The sequence below is a fragment of the Lontra canadensis genome, unplaced genomic scaffold (genome assembly GCF_010015895.1).
Source record: "Lontra canadensis isolate GAN:19392208 unplaced genomic scaffold, GSC_riverotter_1.0 scaffold96, whole genome shotgun sequence".
Lineage (NCBI taxonomy): Eukaryota > Metazoa > Chordata > Mammalia > Carnivora > Mustelidae > Lontra > Lontra canadensis.
In genome coordinates, this window is record NW_022631090.1 from 7,898,957 (window position 1) to 7,923,746 (window position 24,790).

General features: G+C 40.4%; 1 protein-coding gene across 1 annotated transcript in view; it reads left to right on the forward strand.

Moving 5' to 3' along the window:
• Positions 1–225: 225 nt before the first annotated feature.
• Positions 226–24,790, forward strand: part of PLS3 (plastin 3) — an 83,078-nt gene continuing 58,513 nt past the window's right edge. The window contains exon 1 of the mRNA XM_032837036.1: positions 226–290. The gene's annotated coding sequence lies outside the window, so the exon portion shown is untranslated. The remainder of the gene's footprint in view (positions 291–24,790) is intronic.

Consider the following 24,790-nt stretch of genomic DNA (forward strand, 5'->3'; position numbering starts at 1 on the left):
CTCCCTGCCGCAGAGTTAGAGCCCCCATCCCTCCAGGGTGCCAGTCCATTCCTCTCCGGGCTCCCCACCCAGTTGATGTGACAGGCTCGCGGCCCAATCCCCTTCCAGGTTCCCAGGCCGACCGTGAGCACCACCCGAGCCAATGGCGGCGGCCGAGGGGCGGAGGGGGCAGGCGGGAGGGAGGGAGCGCTGGCTTTAGAACCACTGCCGCAAAGATTCCAAGAGGCAGAAGTTGTCTGGCTGCGTCGGTCGGAGGCTGTCGGGCCAGATCCGGGACTCTGCGACTTTATGTAAGTGCTTTGTGGGCACGCCAGGGCACGACGGGAGCAGGTTCCCGGGGCGTGGGCAGGCGTGGGTCCAGCGGAGAGCATCTCCCGGAACCTCAGCTGGAACGTGCCCCGCGCGGGGGGACGCGGAGCGGAGAGGGGGCTGCAGAAATTTCGGTCCTGGCACCTTCGGCGCTAAAGCGGGTCGTTGGCATCCAGGATGGGTGGGAGTGACCGTGTCCCCCACGACCACCCGCCGCAAACACGTTTTCTGCTCTTAACCACCGGGATGGTGCTTTCTCGCTAGCTGCTCGTAACTTGTTGCTTACCTGGGGCTGCAGTCCTTGACGCCAACCCTTGTCCTCCCTTTCCGTGACGACGGCCCCGAAGTGGAAACCGAGCGCCTAACTTCCCTGTGTCGTCCTTCCCCAGCTACTGCTACCCTCCCCTCGGCCCCCCGCCCCCTCCCGCCCCGGACTCAGGAAATCCCGGAGCCCGCAGCCTGCGACGCCTCCGGCCCCCGCTCGCCCGCCTCGGGTGACCTCTCGGGCACACGCCAGTTCCGGGGCTCTGAGCCGCTGCCTTGGCCCAGGGAAGGAGCCGGGCGGGCTCCGGCTGCCGGCCTCCCGCTTGCTTCCCTGGCTATTAGCGAGAGCTCAGCGATTGCACCGCGTCTCCCTATGAGTAAGCACTTTTTTCCCTTTCAGTAGCACAACATCTCCGGGCCACTGGGGCAGAACCTCTCAGTTCCCCATCTCCCTGGACCCCTCTGTCCACTCCCTGCTCGGCTCCTCTGGCTCTGCAGCTCCGAGCGCGCGGCCGGGGCCGTGGCAGCCCGGGACCTCTCGGGGCTCCCGGGGACCAGGGCGGCAGGGGCGGTGGGAGGGGGGTGATTTCTCCTGCCCCCGCCCCCCAGCTGCACTTGCCTCTGTTTACTTTCCTCCACCCGCAGTACTTTAAGCGCTCCAATAAGAGGCGGGGGGACGCTGACCACCCCCGCCCTGGCTTCTTGCCAGTCCCAAAGTTGCCGCCGCCGCCGCTACTGCTGGTAGCGCGCTGGCGGCTCCACCGGCCCGGCTCCAGGACTGCAGAGGATCCCAGGCTGGGAGGTGGAGTGGGGTTAATGCTATCTGACATTTGTCCGACGCGCTCGCGGCTTCTTGCTCCCCGCCGGATCTGCACACCATCCCCAGGGGTGCAGGTTGGGCTTGGAACTAACTATTGGAGAGCCTCGCCATTTAGGATCCGATGGAGGGGATGCTGGGGGTGCCCGACCTGTTACGAGGGAGGCGGTGGGATGGGGAAGAGAGCCGGGCTGGCCCCACAGCAGGTAGAAAACATGAAGTGAAATGGCAAGCTCCTGAGAAGTAAGCACTCGGCCACTTTAATGATGTCACAGTGTGTTTGGGAGCCTCAACTGGATCCTGGAGATGCGGTTTCCAGTGAATTCCAGCGAAGTGGCCGAAGTCCCACACTTGCTGATTGGCATCACGTGCCCCAAGTCTCTGATGCCCCTAGGGTAATGGTCACATGACTTCTTTTGCCTTGAAAACTGGAATGTAATGGCTGAAGCCCATTTTCCAAAAACTACCACAACAAAAGAAAAAAGAAAAAGAAAGCAAGAAAGCAAGAAAGCAAGAAAGCAAGAAAGAAAGAAAGAAAACGAGAGAGGGAGAGTGTGAACTAGTCTCTACTCCAGGGAATTCTACTTGGACTTGGAGAAAGGGAACGGAAAGGGAATTTGGTGCTCCGATTTTATCCAAAATAAAAACGGTAGCTGTTTTTAAAATAAGGGCTTGAAATTTGTTTGTGCCGGACAAAAATCTCCCTGGTGGCTTTCCTAAATTTAAAAAAATATCTTACTAATTATTTTCTGGGAAAATCGACCTTTAATTCTCACACACTTCATCCCTAGATGATAGTTTTGAAGCCATAGTCCATGAGATAGTGTTAAAAAAATTAAGATTTACCCATATTCCTGGTTCTGGCCTATATTCTAGTTGAACTGTTCTCTTTATTAGGCATCTACTTAAAGGTGGTGGATCATTTCTTGACTAAAATTAACCACCGGTTTAATTTTTTGTGGTTTGCAATTAATTGGATCAGAAATGAGGCACAAGAACAGTGGATTCTAAATCTGACCAATCGAACTGATTGGGTTTTGCCTGTCAATATCTTGATGGAATAACGAGAGGCCCCCCGAAACAGCTCTGGTGATGACCAGGACCGGCCCATGTGGCCCAAGTTAAGATTGTTGTTGGAAAAAACGTGGCAGTTCTGGTATTCAGATTATATTTTGCAGAGTATAGAAATGGGCAGAGGAGTCTCTGAGGTCAGAAGTTTAAAAGCTTTACTTATTTACAAAAATGGATCCAGTTGATACATATTCAGCCTTGAAACTAGGGCAGCTGTAAATGAAACGGGGAACATTTAAGAGATGTTGGTTTTGTATGCATTAGGCAAAAAAAAAAAAAAAAAACCCTCAGTCTACTGCTGCAACCTCCTCGGAATGACTTGAGCACTCCATTTTTGTGCTGGGCTGGGGTTTCTGAGCCTAAGTACTAGAACTCCTTGAAAGCATAGAGTTCTGACCTCAAGGCTAGCCTTGTGGCACAGATTAGCTCAAAGTGGAATTAAGCAGCACCTGAGTTATTGAAATTAACTACACTGGTAGATAGAACCCCCTAGTGGAAGTGACGTGATCATAGAATTTTAGATTGAACTAATACATATTGTAACCTCAAAGAGAGACTACAGCTAACTATCAAATGAGGTTAAAGTGGTAGGGAGATAAGCTCTTTTTAAAATATTATTAACTCATGTCGAAACAGGATCATCACTAGGCTCTTGGTCTGTGGAACATTTTCTTGTCTTCCAGTGTCCACTCATTTAAAACCACTGACTTTGTTACAGACTTAATGTGAGGGGTATCATTTAATGAACTCGGGTTTTTATTAAGATTAGGGGGTTGTGAGTCTAATTCTTAATCTCTACTGTTAGATCTAGCAATTTATCAGCCTCTCTCTTTACCCGGGGTGGGGAGCCAAGCAAATTATGCTCTGCCTTGATGTAGTACAGACAATCAACATTGAAGTCCAGGGTCTCCAGTCTGATGCCATCATTTAGATTTCATTGCTAAAAATGTCTGGGCTTATGACATTTGGGGTAGAAGGATTAATTATAACTGGTGAGTAATATTTTGGTTGAGATTACATCTCTTCTACAAATGGTTACATGCACATTAGACTTGACTATTTATACTGGCAGAATGTCAGTATCCAAGGCACTATCAGAAACCAAATGAAATTTCGCTCCTAGGCAAACCACATGACTGTTGCTGAAAAGAAGGGGTAGCTTGGCCATGTTGCCTGAGAACTAAAGTGATTCTTTCTGGTGAAACTGACAGGGATAAAAAGGAAGAAAGTCCACTTTCCATTATTCCATGTTCTGTTTTAGACATCATTTCTGCTTGCCTTTCCAAGAAATATATTGACGTGATAGTCTTACCACATATGATCAGCTCCGGAATCTGCTGTTGTGTATCACGAGCACCATCTAGGCACCGTGTGAATGCTAAACTCTTCTTGCTGTTCAGCACAGATCCCAAAAGCAGCTGGCATAAAACTGAAACTGAACATCTATCGGTGCATGACAACTTGGGTGTCTGTTTTTAAAATCATTTCATATTTGCTCATGTGATAATTTTTCTGTTGGTTAAAAGTAATTCAGAGAGGGAAGAATTTGAGTTGTGAAACTAATAAAACACAGTTTGAACGAAAACAGCTAGATTGTGGTTTGAGTCCATGTCATTTCTCTAGAGAGTGATCTACCATATATATATGTTTGTTCAGTGTGTTGGGAGGTTTCAGAAGCTTTTTAGATACATTACACAGTTGGAAGTTCTTTTTTTTTTTAAGATTTTATTTATTTATTGGAGAGAGGGAGAACAAGTGGGTGGAGGGGCAGATGGAGAGGGAGAAGCAGACTCCCCACTGAGCAGGGAGCCCCAGGTCGGTCTCTGGGGCTCATTCCCAGGCCCCCAGAATCATGAACTGAGCTGAAGGCAGACCAAGTGAACCACCCAGGAGCTCCCTGGAAGCTGTTTTAGATACCAATGGTCAGGACTAGCTGTTTTTAGTTATGGTACAACTTTGGTTATAGTTATGGCTTAGAAATATAAAATACTGTCTAATCATGAAATGTCAGTCTCAGAAGATCCTAATTCTTGGGGCCAACTCACTGTAGTTATGAAGGTGAGGCACTGTCAAATTCAATATGTTTAGTAATATCTAATTTGCCTTAATCTTGGTACTTGAAAGACAAATGTTAGTATAAAATGTTTTAGGGATGAAAAAACATGCTTTTAAGTGAAAATTGAAATACTAAGGTAAAACCATATTGGCCTTGCTTTCAGTAGAACTAAGTTTGAGACAAGATTGTGCTACTGACTTATAGTTCGACCTAGAGAAAGTCACTTAAAATTATTATATGGATAACTAACATCGAGTACATTATGCATCTTGCCATTTGTACAAGTGAGAGCATGGCTCAGGGTTTTTGGTTTGCCGGGATTTTTTTTTCCCCCAGTAGTCATAGTCTGGCTTATTTCAGTTAAAATTAGTTGATTTTTTCAAATTTTAACACACCGGTGTAGAACCAAGCTAACTACTTTGTTAGCAAATTGGTAGCCGTGCAGGAAGACGATCACCAGTGGCCTATTCCATGACTCATGTTAGTTCTTTAAAATATAGAGGTACCGTGAACATCACTCCTTAGTGAGGACTTTGGTGCATTAAACCTACCGATTTTGTATTACAAGAAAGCTTAATTTTTCTTAACGGTCTAGAAGGTTGTTTGAGGGTAAGGAGGGAGTGTCGTTTATTGGAAAAGGCATCAAATGTGGAATCCAAGGGCTTAGCGTCCTCTGCAGTTTGGGCATATAGGCCATCGTCAGTAAATCACACAAGCTCTCCTGTGTCCGGGTTTGGATTTTGCTTTATCAAGCCATCTGTTTCCAATCTGTGTATGTCACAGCCATGCTGAAAGGATAAGTGAGCCTTGGCTCTTAGCAGACAGGTGCTATATAAACTCAAAGTACTGTCGTAGTCTGTCATTGACACACTAAAACTTTAACAGGACCTTGCAGAAATGGCACAGTCCTCATCACTTAAGTCTCGTCCCCACTTGTAGTTGCCTGCAGAGATTCTCCAGCTATCCACATTTACAAGCAAAGAAGAAATAAAGCCAGGCATAATCTACTTCTGGCTGATAACAAGAATAAAAACCTATATGTAATGCTTGCTTATAGTCTTTTTCCCCCTCAAATGTTGTGCCAGATAGCCTGTGAAAGCCATTCCTGTGATGGGTTTTGTTGTTGTTGTTTTTTTTTTCCCTCCTCCTGAAGTAACTACTGAGCAGTATTTTAGTGTTTGTTGGTAATCTTACAGAATCCGTTGGCTTATCCTACTTCATTCTTAGTTTTGTGTCTGCCCATAATGGGAGGTCTTGTGTAAATCAAAAAAGCAAGTGCTTCTCCTTATAATTGCCCTTTAAAGAAGTACGGGTTTGGAAAAGCTCCTAATGGAGGAGATAATCTGTATATTTAACTGGTATGCCCTCATTAACACAGAAAAGATGAAAAGTTAATGTAGATCTGCATTTGAGAAGCCTATTGGATAGCTGGCTGCCAGAGGGGTCCTTTTCAACTCCCACCCTTAAAACTGTTAACCTTGGATTAATTTCCAGTGTTTATTGTCATCTGGCCAATTCTATGATGGTTCATTAACTCGGTCATTCTTTGCGTTATAATGCATTTTTATCTCATTGGTTAAAATTATGTTCTTATTTATTAAATTCCAGTATAGTTAACATAGAGTGTTCTATTAGTTTCAGCTGTACAATATAGTGATTCAACATTTCTATACGTTATTCGGTGATCATCACCATTAAATGTACTCTTTTTTTTAAGGATTTTATTTTTTTTATTTGCCAAAGAGAGAGAAAGTGCAAACAGGGGGAGGGGCAGAGGGAGAGGGACTCGGATCCTAGGACCCTGCGACCATGACCTGAGCCAGAGGCAGACGCTCAACCAACTGAGCCACCCAGGCGTCCCCATAAATGTACTCTTAATCCCCTTCACTTGTTTCCCCCATCCCTCCTCTGGCGACCACCAGTTTGTTGTCCACATTTAAGAGACTTCTCTTTCATTTCTCTTTTTTCCTGTGTTCGTTTTGTTTCTTAAATTCCACACATGAGTGAAGTCATATGGTATTTGATAGTATTTGTGAAGATATCATTGGTAAAGTGATAGTGCTGAATTGAAATAAGCAGAAACATCTGAGTGAAAGAACTTTTGAAATAACTTGGTATCTTGTGACTAGTTCTGAAGAGTGGGTTCCTTTTGCTCATAGAAGTCAATTTCTTTTATAAAGTCTGAGCTCTTCTTTCTGCTGTCTTTGGTTTAAAAGATTCAGTAGCAAGTTATTTTTTGTAATCTCGTAGTGCTTTTATTGAAAAGCTAACTCTGATTCTTTTAAGCTGCTTGTAGATATGTAATTTTTATATAATATATATAGTTTTCCTCTTCAATAAAATAAAATTTGTGAGATCAGTATAATAGCTTTGAATATTTATTGTATGCTCTAATTACATAGTGTTGCACTCAGATTGACATTCTGCTGTTGACAGTGAGTAATACATTATCTTTCATAGACTAATATAATCTGTAGGCTTTTTTTCTATATTTCTTAATCAGCTTGTGTACTTCCAGTTTTGTCATTTCTTATCATTCTTTTTGACATTTGGGAGCTTGTATTTCAGGTTAGGGAGAATTACCATTATAGACTGCATAGTGTTTTCTAGAAGTGAACATGATGGGAAATTCTACAAGGGTCAATATGTATGATTTAGTTAATCTACTAGAGAAGTATCTTAAGTAGCACACAATTAAAATGTTTTTAACCACTTCGCTTTGAGTTAAAAAATACAAAATCATTGTAAACATTTTAGAGGAAAATATAAAAGGATTTATAATGAAGAAAATTAAAATTATTCATAATTGTACCACCTGCTCATATTTTTTTATCTATTTCCAGTATAGAAAGTTACATATTCTAAAAGTTGGAATCATACAGTTTGTATTCCATTCTTTTCACTTACTACTACATGTTTTCATGTAATCAAAATTTTTTTTAAAGATTTTATTTATTTGAGAGAGTGTGCATGAGCTGGGGGAGGGGCAAAGAGAGAGGGAGAAGCAGACTTCATGCTGAGGAGGGAGCTGGGAAGGGAGGCTGGATCCCAGGACCCCAAGATCACGATCTGAGCAGAAGTCAGATGCTTAATGGACTGAGCCACCCAGGTGCTCCTGTAATCAAATTTTTTTAAAAGATTTAATTTATTTATTTGACACAGAGAGAGCAAGAGAGGGAACACAAACAGGGGGAGTGGGAGAAGGAGAAGCAGGCTTCCCACTGAGGAGGGAGTCCGATGTGGGGCTCGATCCCAAGACCCCAGGATCATGACCTGAGCTGAAGGTAGACACTTAACGACTGACCCACCCAGGTGCCCTTGTAATCAAATATTTTTGAAAATTTTTTAAATTACTATGATATTCCATATAATGGGTATTTAATAACTTCTTTCACTAATTCTAGGTTGTTGCAAGTTTATATTGTTTCCGTATCTTATAGATAATGCTTCGGTGAATATCCTTGCAAAAACCATTTTGCAACTCTGATTATTTCTGAGATAAAGATTAGAAGAGAAATTGCAAGGTTTTTGTTTTTAAAGATGAAGTTCTTTGACAATCTCTGAAATTTAAACATGGGCTTAAGCAAAAATAGGCCTTGATTTCAAACAGTGGTATTCCCAAAAAAAAAAAAAAAAAAAAAGACTGTTCTTTATATAGTGTATGGTATTTGACTCTAAACGGAAGCTAGTTTAGGTAAAGTATATGTCTTGGAAATATTTTGGTTTCCTCTGATCTACTTAACAGGTGCAAAGCAGGATAAAGGAGAATCCTGTGGGGTATACAATCATAGGAAGTCTATTTTTTTCAAACGGAACTGTTAATGGGGGAAGGGAGACAGGTTTTGTTTTTAACTTGCCTTTAGATTTTAGGTTGCTTTAAAACTCAGTTCAAGTATACAGAGCTTATTTGTGACCGTAAACCTTCAGTATCCTAAAGGAACTTTCAGTCCTGGAGTTGGTTAAATGAATGTGTTTCTTGATAGGTTTTTTTCCGTCTCACCTGAGACAGAGGGTTATAAATGAAATCAACATTAAATTACCTTAAATTACCTTGACATCAGTCAATAAATTCCAAGTTTTATATTTCATTCACATTGCCTAAATAACTAAGCAGAGATCCAACAGTGGTAGAAACTCTGATATTCCCACTTATTTTGTGCCTAAGTTTGGTGTATGGTGGCTCACCAAATTGCAAACACTTAACAGATACTTTGTAGATTTGAATGGCTTGTTGTACACTGCATGTCCCTCTCATAACTCACCCCATGCTGTTTCACAGACCCTTCCCTGATATTTTTCTCTTTCCACCAGGTCACCAGTCTCTATAAGGTCCATGTTGGTCTGGGCATAGCATGATGACCCGGAAGTGATATAGAAAATTTGTCTGACCTGGGGCACCTGGGTGGCTCAGTGAGTTGAACCTCCGGGCTCTTGGTTTCAGCTCAGGTCATCTCTGGGTCCTTAGATTGAGCCCCACATTGTTGGGCTCCACACTCAGCGGGGAGTCTGCCTGAGATCCTCTCCCTCCCTCTCCCCCTCCCCCCACTCATGCACACATACTTTCTCTCAAATAAATAATTCTTTAAAAAAGAAAATTTGTCTGACCTGAGAACTCATTCCTACCACCTTCTTTTTTTTTTTTCTTTTCAGCATGATCATCTACAATTATGCTTTATTGTCAGAATGGATTTTAGCATAAAATATGGGTTCCAAGGGCTTTGCTGTTTACCATCTCTGTGACATTAGGGAAGTTCTGTAACTCCTCTAAACCTCAGTTTCACCATCTCTAAAATGGGGCTAATACCACTTGTTTTCAGTGTTTTCCTTCAATCAAATGAAAACATGTATAAAGAAGCTAGCAGATAGTAGGTGCTCAATAAATACTCCCCTTTTATAGGTCAGTGAATGTTGCCTTAGATGACCTTGTTAGGTATGTATATATCTTTCTGTTCATTTTCCTCTAATTCAAACACTTTTTGCTTACGTATCACCATTCAACCTAAGATTGTTTATTTTTTCTGCTTTATTTAATGGCATTATAAAAATATTGCTTTCTGTTGCTTTTTATTATGGATAGGGAAGATTTTAACAAAGTTACAGGTTGAAGAAGATTCTTGACTTAGCTAGGAAACCCGTTTAGCAGTTCATTTATCCTTTTGTGAGGCTATGCCTCCTGAAGGCTTAAAGAATTTGCCCTCAAAGGAAAATTGGAAACATTATTCATACATTATAAACCCTCTGCTCTTAACAAATACAGCTTCGATAATGGTGAAAGGTAGTGATAGATAATGTTGATCCTTGATTTGGGAGAGAGGGGGCAGAGGAAAAAAAGCTTCAAAGTCTTCAGTGTTTCTATAGTAGGAGAAATAGAAATGTGAATGTTAAGAAGTGTACCTTTATAAAAACAGGAGACAAGAGAAAATAAATTAGTGAGAACTTAAAGTGTTTGGGAAGACAGAGGGTTATAAATGAAATCAACATTTTCCCAAGATGACATGTAGCCTTTAGAAATGGGTGAATTCAAAACACATTAATCTTAAATTTATGATGCCCTTAGTTTCCTCTAGTGGAGGTTTTCAAAAGCAAAAACCAGGAAATGATGAAGGACACTGACACATTCTACAAATATTCTGAGCAGTTTGTGGGTCTCCAGTTTAAAGCTACAGTCGAAATCATTTTTACAAGTGGCTATGAATAATTAAAATGTCGTACTTTGTCTTATAATAACTAAAAAACAAAGATAGCCAAATTATCATTAGTATAGATAACCAAAAAGTAATACTGATAGATTTGCATGTTTTAAAATGTAAGCCAACCCACATATTTGGTGTCTGATCCTAAGTCAAAGTGTTCCAGCATTTTTTTTTCCTAGAAAAAAAAAGGAAACTAGAATATATTTATAGGTGTAAGCCAAAGATGGGAAACTTCCCTAACCAGAGATTTGTGTAAAGAGAAGAAAATGATGGTATGTCAAGTCAAGTACTTCGAAATATGTAAGAATCACATAAAAGAAGTCCTCTAGGCCATTTATAAATAGATGTAAACTCAGGAAAGCTTTCGAATGTGCCCAAAGTTGCCAAGTATGTATTGAAATAGTATAAACTAGAGATGAAGTACTAGTTAACCAGGGATAGTAACGCAGACAATGCCTTAATTACTCTGTTTGTGGCATGGTTTCCTCATTCAATGAAATGAAATGTCCAACAAAGACTGCTAGATGCCCTCGCTGTAAAGGTGGGTAAGAGACACCTGCAGTCTAGTAGAACAAAAAGCACAAAATATTGGATGTCATGAACCTTAAAAATATCCTTTACATGTAGAAAATGAACTTAAATATGGCCCTTTTTCTCGACATAAAATAATTTCTAAATTTAAACCGTGTGTGAACAAAGACATTCATTTATAACCCAATATAATCAAATCTAAACTAAGAACAAATCAAATTTAAACATTGTTATTTCTTTGCAATAATTATTGCATCCCAAAAAAAGTGCCCACTATGAGTTAATTTTACTTAAATAGAACATTGCTCAGCCTATAAATGAAGGTCAGCAGACAGCAGTGTCTTGGAATAAAATAGCCCTTTGGCAAGAAAATGAGCCACACCCCATTTAGTTTTTACAAAAATAAAATTCTTTCCAGCTTTACTAAATTGTAGATGTTGTGCACAGCGCAGAGTTCTGCGGTAGCTGGATCTGCAGCTGTGGAAACAGCCGTGTATGCAGAAGCCCTGGAAAACGCTGATAAGCCATGACTTGTACCTGCGGCTCTTGTACTTTTTGTAACACGGTATTGCTGTGAGTTTTATCTGACTCAATGGCAGGAGCAAGTAACTGCACCAGAATTTCCTCCCTTGAACTTCTCTATTGTCACAGACGTTAAAAGGAGCAGGAAAAGCCAGGATTCCAAATCTCATCCTTCTATTTTGGTGGGAGGGCATCAGATGCTCTTTGGACAGTGTCTGGAGGTACCATGGAAAGATCTGTGCTTCTGGGGAGAGAGGAAAAGGAACCCCGAGGGGAAGCCCCTTTCTTCTAGCTCTTTGCGCTGTACCTGGCACGAGCCAGGTCTCCATATATACATTTAAAAGAGCGAAAAATAATTGGCCATGAATGGCCTTGGTCAATAAAGATTAAATTGTGAAAACCTAACCAGCAAATTTGTAACTGATGAATCACACCAAATAAAATACAGAATGGTGTGAACCCTACAAGAAGACTAGGCAAATGATTTCCCTGGTCTTCTCGTTCTTTCAGCTGTTTTAAATCAGTGGTCAGGAGTGAATGTCATGGATGGCCCTTGCATTGTGATAACTGCTTAATTTCAGACTCAAAGAAGAAAGTGGGACATACTAATATTTTTTTAATGTGTTGCAGCAGTTTTATTAAGTGAAGTGTAGAGTTTCAGCAGATTTTGGTATATTCAGAGATATGTACAACCATCACCATAGTCAATTTCAAAAACATCTTCATCCCCTCAGAAAGAAACTTCATATTCTTGAGCTATCACACTCTCCCCAGCCTTCCACCTCCCCGCGACCTCCCCAGCCCCCCACCTCCCCGTTCTTAAGCAACCCCAATCTACTTTCTGTCTCCATCAATTTCCCCCATTCTGGATTTCCATATGAATGGAACATATAGCCACGTGGTCTTTTGTGATGGGCTTCTTTCACTTAGCATAGTGTTTTCAAGGTTCATTCACACTGAAGCATGGACAAAGACGTCGTTCCTTTTTACATAATAATAATTATGCATAATGTTCCTTCGTATGGATGTACCGTGCTTTGGTTGTCCATTTATCTGTTGCTAGATGTTTGGACTGTTTCTGCTTTCTGGCTATGAGGAATAATGGACAATGCTCATATTAAATGTCTAACCACAGGTCAGCTAATGGGGTAGAGGTGCTATTGACAAGATGACTTTTCATTAATCGTGACTTGGCTCCTACTGTAAATCTTGGCTTGATTGACTCTGAGCAATACAGATTTCCATGTCTCAATGTAGCTAATTTTTGGTTTCCTTATGTTTAATAGCATATTATCAACTTGTTGCCAGATCTTTTTTCCTTCATAATATTTTCACTTGAATTGAAAGCCTATAAAGTTGTGTAATCACCTTTTCTAAAACTTAACTGTACAATAGATCTATACAAAATTTCTTGTTTATACACCTTTATCAAACACGTACTATTAAGTATTGAGTAGTGCACAAGTAAATGATAAACACTTTGAAACACAACAGTTTCTGTTGACCTAGACCATTATTAGCACATCTGATATGTTTATTTTTTAATTTGCTTCTCAACTGCGACATCTGTTCACAGAACAAAATTCAAAAGCTACAAAGGAACATAAAGAAAAGAAAATGAGTCTCCTGCCCCTGACCCCAGTCCCCCATTTCCCTTTCCAGGAGCTGACCATTAGAACTAGTTTCTTGTGTATGCGTCCATAAATAAGTACATTTAATGCTTGCCATTTTCAGGAGATCTTGGTGTTTTACATTTAGGAAGTCTGATGTTAAAGTTGAGGGATTCTTTACCTACTGACTTAAAATATGAGAATGAGAAATTATCAAAGGATGATAAAAAGAATCCCCTTCAGTTTCGGATCAGAGTTTTTCTTTCAAGCACCTTTGACCGCCTCAGATTCACCTGTATGGTATCAGGTCAAAATAGCTGATGATACCTAGAACCCACATCTCTCATTATGTTCTGGATTCAACCCACAGAGAAGTTTCTGGACCCAGTCTCCTTAGTCTTTTTTTTTTTTTTTTTAAAGTAGGCTATAGACCCAGCATGGAGCCCAGTGTGGGGCTTGAACTCATGACCCAGAGATCAAGACCTGAGCTGAGATCAAGAGTTGGATACTTAACCATCCAGGCACTCCCTCACCCCCCATCTCCTTTGCCTTACGGGCAGTGCATATCTTGGGAACCCTTACATAAGGATAGGCCTCCCTGAGAGAGGAGGTTGGTTCAGCCAAGAGAAGATATAATTTCTAGGAGAGCCATTTAGAACTTCCTATGTAATTACTTAATTCATTTAACAGGCCTTTATTAATTATCAGCAGTATACCAGGCACTGGTACCAGCAAGATAAATAAAACGATGTGCCATTGTTTGAAGAGCTCAGAGTCTAATCCAACCAGTGATTTTTATAGATAAGGTGACAGAGGTCTAGTTGATTTTGTCTTGCCCCAGCATACAGTGGTAGAGGACAGTGATGGAAGGTGGGATCTCCTGATACCTAATTCATCAGTTTTCTTACATAAAGCTAAACACCGCATTCAGAGTCCAACTTTGTTTACTGAGAAGGCCTCTTGCTCTCTGAATTCCCTTATACTAAGTGGTATTTTTCTTCAGGTATTAACAAAATGGCAGATGCCAAGTCGTTCAAGTCGACATGAACTCTAGGACACACACTTCACGCATAACTTAAGCAGCTTGGTTTAACTCAGCCAGCTCTTCTATCACTAATGGAAATCCGTTAGTGATGGCTTTAAGTGGTAAATTATTTTTCTAGGTCATATATTCAATCCAGAGTACTCTCTCTCTCTCTCTCTTTCTTTTTTAAGATTTTATTCATTTATTTGACAGAGAGAGACACAGTGAGAGAGGAAACATAAGCAGGGGTATTGGGAGAGGGAGAAGCAGGCTTCCCGCTGAGCAGGGAGCTGGATGCTAGGCTCAATCCCAGGACCCTGGGATCATGACCTGATATGAATGCAGATGCATAACCGACTGAGCTACCCAGATGCCTCTAGTCCAGACTACTCTTAATGCTAACAAAACTGCAGTCCAATTACTGATCTTAAAGGAGTTTCCTATATTGTGATATATCCAAAAGATTTTGAAAACTCTAGTGTCGATATATTAGATATACGTTATGGGATTTATCACTCTTGATTTCTTTTAAAGTGGCTTTTGTCACTCTGAGAGAGCCAGTATTTCCTCTTTGTTTTACTCCTCACATACATACACAAAATTCCATGTCATTCATTTATTCAAATATTTACTGAATGCCTTCTATAGGTCAGGTAGTGTACTAGGCACTGGCGATAACTTTGAAACAGACAGAAATTACCACCCTTATGAGGTTTTCATCCTACTGGGGGAAGATAGAAAATTAAAATGATATAGTGTATTTGACGGTAATGTGAAGAAAATCACAGCAGGATTGAGGGTCTGAGGGAGTGGGAAGAGGGGCATTGCTCTTTCCAAATCAGTTGGTCACAGAAGGCTTCACTGACAGGAAGATGTTTGGGGCAAGCCATGAAGGAGATCAAGGAGTGAGCCACATGAATATCTGGGGAGAAGTGCCACTGAAGGAAATAATTCCAAGAAAAGATGCCTAAATTACCCTACATCGGTAAGTTTAGCTCTGAAATTCTCCTTTATTTCAGCTTTTTATTTTGTTATTGAACGAAAAAAAAAAAGGAATCTTTGACCCAGATCAGATACTCTAATGGAATCATGAACTGACTGTCTATGCTAAGGCTATTATGTTAAGAGTTACGTCAGTAATGTTTTTGCAAGATTAGCGGAAATAATTGAAGACGTAATATGGAATTATTGCGAGTAGATTTTCTTCTCTTTTTCTTATCAGTTTAATGATACTATATTCTGGGGGTGCCTGGGTGGCTGAGTCATTAAGCCTCTGCCTTCGGCTCAGGTCATGATCCCAAGCTCCTGGGCTTGAGCCCCGCATTAGGCTCCCTGCTCGGCGGGAAGCCTGCTCCTCGCTCTCCTACTCCCCCGGCTTGTGTTTCCTCTCTTGCTGTGTCTCTCTCTGTCAAATAAATAAATAAAATCTTTTTAAAAAAAATTATACTATATTCTGTGGTTAAGTCTGAATTAGGTTTTTTAAAAAATTTTTACTTTGCCATAATTGTAGACATGTACTTGTAAGAAAGAACTTGGAAAGATCCTGTGTACCCTTTACCCAGTTTGCCCCAGTGGGAACCTCTTGCAAGACCGTAGCACAGAGTCAAAGCCAAGTTCCATCCCTGCTAGAATCCCTTTTGTTACCTTTTTATAACAACACAACCTACTTCTCCCCACCTCCATCTCTACCGCTGGAAACCGTAAATCTGTTCTAAATTTCTGTAATTTTGTCATTTCAAAAATACATAAATGAGGGGCACCTGGGTGGCTCAGTCATTTAAGCATCTGCCTTCAGCTCAGGTCATGATCTCAGGGTCCTGGGATAGAGCCCCACATCCAGCTCCTTGCTTGGTGGGGAGTCTCCTTCTCCTTCCCCCTCTGCTTCTCTCCCTACTTGTGCTCTCTCTCTCCCTTCTCACAAATAAATAAATAAATAAATAATTTAAAAAAAAATATATATATATATAAATGATATCACAGGGGTGCCTCAGTGATGTCGTCGGGTTGAGTGACAAACTTGGTTTTGGCTCACGTCATGTCTCGGGTGATGAGATTGAGCCCTGCCTCAGGCTCTACGCTCAGTGTGGAGTCTGCTTGAGATTCTCTCCCTCTCCCTCTGCCCCTCCCTCTTGTGCTCACTCTCTCAAGCTGATAAATAAATCTTCTTAAAAAAAATTAATGAAGGGGCGCCTGGGTGGCTCAGTGGGTTAAGCTCAGGTCATGATCTCAGGGTCCTGGGATCGAGCCCCGCATCGGGCTCTCTGCTCAGCAGGGAGTCTGTTTCCCCCTCTCTCTGCCTGCCTCTCTGCCCACTTGTGATCTCTGTCTGTCAAATAAATAAATAATCTTTTTTAAAAAAAATTAATGAAATCACAGGGTATGTAATTTGGGGAATTTTTTTTCCACTGAGCCTAAGTCTCTGGAGGTTCATCCAAGCTGTCTGTAGCAACAATTACTTCCTTATTATTGCTGAGTAGTGTTCCAAGGTATAGAAGTACTACAGTTTTATGAACCACATACCCACTGAAGAACATCTGGGCTATTTCCAACTTTGGGTATTACAAATAAAGCTACTGTAAACATTTGCATACAGGTTTTTGTGTGAATGTAAGTTTTTATTTCTTTAGGATTCATGCCCCAAAAGTGCAGTTTCTGGGTTGTAGGAGAGTTGCATATTTAGTTTTGTAAGAAACTGCCAAAGCGTTTTTCCAGAGTGTCTGTGCCATTTAATCTCCCACCAGCAATGTAGGAGTGGTACGGTTTTTCCACATCCTTGCCAGCATTTGGTGTTGTCTCTGTTTTTTTGTTTTTGTTTTTGTTTTTTTTAATTTTAGCCATTCAGGTAGGTGTGTAGTGATTTATTATGGTTTCATTTTGCATTTCCCAGTGGCTAATGATGTTGAACATCTTTTTATGTGTTTCTTTCCTACCTGTATATCCTCTTTGGTGTAATATCTATTCCTGTCTTTTGCCTATTTTTCTAACTGGATTTTTTTCAATGTTGAGTTGCAAGAGGTCTTTCTGTATTCTAGATGATAATCCTTTGTCCAATATGTGGTATAGAGCTATTTTCTTAGTCTGTAACTTGTCTTTCCATCCTCTGAACCAAGGTCTTTCCCAGAACAAAAGTATTTATTTTGACGAGGCCAAATTTATCACTATTTCATTTTATGGATTGTCTTTTTGACGTCATATCTGACAGGCCTTCACCAGACATGGTTCTGGAAATTTTTCAAATTTCTTTTCTAAAGTTGTATGTTGTTATGCTTCACATTTAAGTCTGAGACCCATTTTGAGTTTATTTTTGTGTGAAGGTGTGAGGTTTAGGTTAAAGTTCTTTTTTTTCTTTTTAAATGGCTCTTCAGTTGCCTTCACTGATATGCTTCTGCACCCCTGTTACGAATCAGTTGAGCATACTCGTGTAGGTCTATTTCTGGGTTCTCTGGGCTGTTCTATCATTCTATGTCTGTTGCTCTGCCAATCCCACTTGTCTTGGTTGCTGTAGCCACAAGATAGGATTTTATACCAAGTGGAGTGATTGCACCCATTTTATTTTTCAATATATTTCACCTGGGCTAAGACCTCTTTGTTTCCACATAAGTTTTTAGAATAAGCTGGTCTGTGACTACCCTAAACTTGGCTAGAATGTTGATAGAAATTGCATTAATGAATTAGAATTTTGAGATTGCATATGTAATGTTAATTAAGTCAACAATGGTAATTCCAGTAAGGAAGACAATTTAATGTTTTCTATGGTCTCATACTAGGTCTTATTTTCTACGGTGGTCCCAATTTTTATGATTTTTATTTTTTGTTTTCCTTTCTAGAGGTTTGTTTATTTATTTAAGCAATCTCCACACCCATTGTGGGGCTCAAACTCATGATCCTGGGATCAAGAGCGAGCCAGGCACCCCAACTGCTATGATTTTTAAATCTTGAATGACTATTAATTGGTCATTTCTCTTCAGACATAACTTGAATGCCTTTTTTTGATTGCCAAATTTGGAAGTTTCCTTTTTTTCAAAGGAGTGTCACATTCTTGATTTAGATACATAACTTTCAGGTTCTAAATGATTGATCCATTTTTTAATTTAAAACTTTTTTGATGGCTTACTTCCAGAATTTTTAAGACCTCACCCCAGCCTCCCAACCCTGCATTAGATTTTTGTGTACAAGATTCCTAAACCTATTGTTCTGCCTTAAGGAAATTATGGTTTACCTCTCTGGTTGTTTTAAACAAATGCATTTCCTCAAATAGCAAGATAGACTATGCCACTAAAGCATTGGGATTTAGGGTTTTGAAGTTTGAGATGAGTTTGTTGTTCACGAATAATAAATCAAAAAGTTTTAAATGGAAAATTTTGTGCATTCTCATGCTTTGATGTTTGATTCTGCAAAATCAAATCTTAAAACTTACAAATGGAATCTCATAGACCTCTTAATTCAAATAGGACACTTGGAAACTTACTCTTAGGTGTAAAAAAAAAAAGTGGGAGACTGTTGATTAGGGCTGAAGACGAATGGCGAATGGAAGAGAAAATGTCACCTTGTTGCTTTTGGATGAAGGAAAGTGAATGAGATCATGCATTCATTTCTGTCTTGCTTTCTCAAGATAAAGCTTTTCCACCCTTCTTTCTGCTTACTGATTCAGGGTGGAGACACCAAAAAACCTCTGGCAATCTTTCCCATCCTGTTTCTATTCTAGATCAGCTTTTATCGCTTTAACAAAATATATCACTGGTGGCCTATAACATTATGTATGTGGTATTAAGGGGTTAGGCTTAGATAGGAATTTGAAAATCACAGTCCAATTATTCTATCTTAAATACAGTTAGCAGAATTAACTTCTCAATAATGAATACTAAGTTAATTCATTAGAGCCTAAGTTAGAACCTATGGCTCATAGTTTTAGTGTAATCATTACCACTGATATCAGCCCTTGTTTGTCCCCCGTCTCCTACACCTAACTTTGTTCAGGCACCATACCCTTCCCCATAATCGATAAAACGTGTAATTTAAGGAAGAATGCAATGAAATGGCACCTATCATAAATGGATATTCCGGTTTCTTTTTTCACATACAGGTTATCTGCGCTTGTTTGTATTTCGGTCTAATGAGAGACTTAAAAGTGCATTCTTTAAAGCGGTGAATTCTCAGAATCATTAAGCCCGTGACAGTCTACCTCATCGAAAGAACACTGCTAGAGGCTTTAGCCACCTTCCAAGGTAGCGTAGTACCAGGGAGAGGGACAGACTGAGAGAGGGAAGAAGTTACCCTGGTGTGGGTGACTTTTTGCTAACAATATGCTTTTTAGCAAGCGAAAGCCATACAAGCCATTTGCTTTGTGGCAGAATTATAATGAGACTTTTTAGTTGTACCAGCTAACAGATTGCCAAATAAAATATTGAGCAAGCAGCACTTTGGTCAGTTATAATTTTGTCTCTAAAAACCAGAGGCCGCATAGTGTAATGCTTATGGGTTCAGCTTGGTCCTCAGAGAAATAAAATTGGGGCATCTCAGCAAAAATATAATTAATAACATTTATGGGGCATCGCCCACAAGTTTGAATAGTAAGGGCAGATAACATTTTATTAGACCACAGTATTTTTGCGGCCAGTCTTAAGGATAACCCTACATTGTGTTCAGGATTCTTTGTTGGGCTAAATTTAACAAATGACCATTATGTGTGGAAAATAGCAACCATTGTTGTCGAATTAAACTCTCTCTGGAGATGCAAAAAAATCTTTTAATTAAGCTAATAAAAATTAACGGCAACATAACCAAAGAAAGTAATCATAAAAGAATGGATAGAAGCAGAAAACTTCGTGCAGTTGTTGAACGATACCTAGGAAAGGAGCCCTAACCTGGGATAAAGCTGGGGACTATGTACTTGCTTAAAATATTCCAAAGGTATACATACACAAAAATTTGGATTTGTAACCTAGACCTTTAAGCTGGCTGTTCATGACAAACTAGCAATGAAATGGATTAATTTGTGTTGTGTTTTGAAACTGTGTATATAGGTGCTTGCAAGAATTATGTGGAAGGGAGATTCGCTTAGAGTACTTGGTGGTTCTTAAAGTGAATACTGGCAATCCTTTCTTTTTTTAATTTTTTTTTTAATACTGGCAATCTTAAAGACGTTTTATTAGACAATGAGGCAACAGTTTTTCCCTGGGAACATGTCTCCACAGTAATAGTAGAAGTCAGAAAATATTTCACATGCAAATATATCTGAGACCCTTCATGAATGCATTTAACACTTTGAAGTGATGGCAACATCTGGTAACAAGTAGAAACGAGGTCATATAAACTATGGCTTCATGTTACCACTTCATCTGAATTAGTCATTTAAAGGGGTTTTATATGTCTTCCTAAGAACTGACAAGGTTAATCTGGGACTAGGGCAGGCCGACAGGAAATGCTAAAGCCGCCCTTTCTTGGGAAGGTTTCGGTATTCCTTGTGAGGTCGAAAAGTACTTGTTTTAAAGTTTAGAAAACTATCAGCGGTGGGGTCTTGACAGCTAAGTGAGATTTTTCTTTCTTTGTGTAGTAAATTTGAGGGGAAAGTTGATAAAATTCAAAGTTCTTTCTACTTTGTGTTCCACTGCTTTTCTCTGAAGGGCCCGAATTTTCTAGAAGCGGAGAATTTTAAGAATCCTTCCCTTCATATTTCATTCAGATATGATTGTGGATTCGGTGCCCCTAGGAAGATGTCACCTACCATTTGTTTTGCCAGATTAGCTCTCGGAATTCTCTTATTTTATAGAGTCACCCAATGTGACGGGAGTGGATGCCTCTTACATGTGTATGTTTGGTTTGCATTACAAGCGCTCAGAGTTTGTTCTTGGTTATGTGATAAACCCCTATAGCACATGAGTTTAATTCCTTTTGGATGCAATGTCGTTATCATATATTATGTGTGCCAAGCAGTGTTCTAGATGCTTGAGATAGATTGGTAAATGAAGCAGACAAATCAATGCCTTCCTAGAGCTTAATAATTATTAAATATTGAAGCAGTAGAGCAATTTTAAATCACTTCATACTTTCAGCTTTTCAAGACTTTCATTGCAGGAGTTTTGAGAACACTTAGACATTTTATCTGAAGCAGGAGTAGGGAAAAACTGACCATTTGTTCAGACTCTATAGTAAGAAGCTGGAGCCTGATAAGGAAATGATTGACTTCTTGCTTGCCACTTTTAGTTTTCGTTTATTAATGTTATCATCAGATCCTTTGAGTAACTGAGGGATGTTACTAGTTTACCGTGTGCATTTATTCTTCACGATGGGCCAAAGTCATGTGGAGGGATGTGGCAAAAGGGACATGGTAGCCCTCACGTTTGGCATTCATAAATGTTGCCTTCAGTCATTTGAAGGATTCTAGAATACTTAGTGTTCTCCGTGGAAAATGAGTGCACTGCTTAGTTATTTTTGCCTATGTGAGTAGTACAAGCGCTGACTCAAAGGATATGACATGATGGTTCCTGTCCTGCAGCGAAATAAGATGATGGCTTGTGGTGGAAACATGACACGGTCATGCCCATGTTCGCTCACATCCCTTGTTCATTTCCTTTTAGAGAAGAACTCCAGAGAGACTCTCTCGTCTCCTAGCTTCTTAGTTTCTTTTTTGTATTTTCTTTTCCTGCCCTTTGTCCTTTCTCTTTTCTGAAAATTGCATTGTGATGACTGGCTTTGCGTAGTGTAGGTGCCTCTAAGGACGGTCGGGGCAGAGGCATTATACCCATTTTGTACCCATTTTAGGGAATTCATGACATATATGGATGCAGACGTTCTGAGTGAGCCCTTTGAGTGTGGATAGAAACATCTTAATAACCTTTATGTTTCCTGAGCCTTCTAGTGCAGCGCCTTTTACTGAATGCACACTCATTCGGTGTTTGTCTCCGTGAATGACTGTGAGCCAGGAATTTTATTTGTGCTTGCCGGTGTACTGAATATTCTCTTACAAGTGCATGGAATTTTTAAAAACATATTTTGATGGAAATTCTCAAACATACAATGTAAAATACCATAGTGAATTCCGCCCCCCACCTCCAGGCTTCAACAATTATCAATATTTGATGTTCTTATCTCCATCTTTTTGCTCCCCTTCCTTTTTATTTGTTGTTTGGGATTTGCTTTAAAATACCCCATGTATTACTCATAAGTACTATAACACACCTAGTTTTAGTTAATTTTATTTATTTATTTATTTATTTATAGATTTGTTTATTTGAGAGAGAGAGAGCACATGTGAGTGTGGGGAAGGGGCGGCAAGAGAGGTAGAAGCAGACCCTCTGCTGAGCATGGAGCCCTGGGACATGAGCCTCTATCCCCATACAGGAGATCACAGCCTGAGTCTAAACCAGAAGCTTAACCCATTGAACCACCCAGGCGCCCCACAGCACACCTAGTTTTTTAATCTTTTATTTCTATTTTTTTTAAGTAAGCTCTATAAAATAAGTCAATCAGAGAAAGACAGTTACCATATGATCTCCCTGATACGGGGAATTTGAGAGGCAGAGTCAGGGGTTTGGGGGTAGGGAAGGAAAAAGTGAAACCAGATGGGATCAGGAGGGAGACAAACCATAAGAGACTCTTAATCTCATGAAACAAACTGAGGGTTGCCGGGGGGTGGGGGTAGGAGGTACACAGATAGGATGGTTGGGTTATGGACACTGGGGAGGGTATGTGCTATGGTGAGTGCTGTGAAGTGTGTAAGCCTGACGATTCACAGACCTGACCCCTGCGGCAAGTAATACATTATATATTAATAAAAATAATCAATAAAAAATGAGATTTATCCATAAGCAAATAATAAAAGATTATTGTAAAGAAAAAATAATAAGCTCTAAGCCCAATGTGGGGCTTGAACTCACGACCTCAAGATCAAGAGTCACATGCTCCATTGACTGAGCTGGGCAGGCAGTTTTTAATATTTTGTAACCTTTTTTTTTTTAAGGATTTTATTTATTTATTTGACAGAGAGAGATCACAAGTAGAGAAGCAGGCAGAGGAGGGGGAGGGGAAGCAGGCTCCCTGCTGGGCAGAGAGCCCAATGGAGGGCCTCAATCCCAGGACCCTGAGATCATGACCTAAGCCAAAGGCAATGGCTTAACCCACTGAGCCACCCAGTCACCCCAGTTTTTAATATTTTAAAATAGTAATACTTTCTGCATTTCACACAGAATTTAACTTTCAAACCCTTGCTTTCTGTTTTAGCTTATATCAGAGAAACACTGTTTATCAGAAAAAAAATCTGATGTGCCACCCATGAGCTGGGGATTTTGTAACAGTGTTATAACAGATATATTGCCATTCTTAATCTTTTTAAAAAATTTATTAGAAGTTTCTCAACTACACTATCATGATAAATTCATGTCTTACAGACATGAACCTGATTCTGCCAAATGTGCCTTGGAATGGGTAAGCTATGGAATGATCCCCTCAGAACTGGTATCAACGCATTCGTTTTTCTTTTCATAATTCAACAGCCACAGAACTCACATGGAAACTGCTCCATGCAATTCTGGCAATTTATTCTCAGTTTTGAAATTTCATGTCAAAACCTACACATCTGGGGTGCCTGGGCAGCCCAGTTGTCCGTTAAGTGTCTGTCAGTTTCAGCTCACATCGTGATCTCAGGGTTCTAAGATCAAGCCCCGCATCAAGCTCCACACACAGTGCAGAGTCTTCTTCAGATTTTCTCTCTCTCTCCCTCTGCCCTTCCCGCTCATGCACACTCTCTCTCCCTCTAAAATAAATACTTTTTAAAAGTGCACACTTTATATGTTTTGTCTCTCTAAAATTCGATGACTCCATGATAAATGTTACTAAATAAAGTACCAGTTCTCAAAAAACATGTTGGCCTACGGGCCCTTAGGGATCAAAATTACTTGCATACTGACACTAAGATGTTACTTGCTTTTTCGTCGGTGTTGACGTTTGCAGCAGTGGTACCAAAGCCCTGGTGGTAAAACTAGCACCTTAGCAAGAGGCGAGGCAGTGGCAGGGCCCTCTGTTGAGTGGTCACTGTATTCAACTCCATACCCTTAAAGACCTACAACCTGGGTTTCATTTATGAATGTCATTCATGAAGCAGGAAAAACTAATTTTATTAACTCTGAGCTCTTGGGCATACATCTTTTAATATTCTGTGTGATGAGATGGGAAGGATACATACGGCTTTTCTTGTGTACCCTTGTTGTCCCGAGGAAAAGTATGCGTGCGGTTGTTCGAGCTGCAAGCTAAATTAGCCGCATCTTTTCAAAACAGAAAACCATTTTTACTTGAAAGATGGAATGACAGGGGCGCCTGGGTGGCTCAGTGGGTTAAAGCCTCTGGCTTCAGCTCAGGTCATGATCTCAGGGTCCTGGGATCGAGCCCCGCCTCGGGCTCTCTGCTCAGCAGGGAGTCTGCTTCCTCCTCTCTCTGCCTGCCTCTCTGCCTACTTGTGATCTCTGTCGAATAAATAAAATTTAAAAAAAAAGATGGAATGACATGTTAACTGATTGTTCAGACGTGAGTATGTGGCAGATATTTTATCACAAATGAGCCAAGCAAGGGGCGCTTCACTGGCTCAGTTGGGAGAGCACACAACTCTTGATCTCTGGGTCATGAGTTCAAACCCGCACTGGGTATAGAGATTACTTAAAAACTTCTAAAAATGAACCAAGTGGGCCTGTTACTACCAGGCAAACAACTGAGAGTATTTGTTGCCAAAGATAAAATTAGAGCTGTCGAGCAAAAATTCAAAATTTTGAAAACTTGCCTCAGCCGCTGAGTGTCAATACTTAGATTTTTCTGAGATCAGTGGTGTTTTTAATGAAAGTGTTTTGTTAGATATGGTAAAATGAAGTGGAACAACATTTGGAAGATCTGCATTAGTCAAACAAT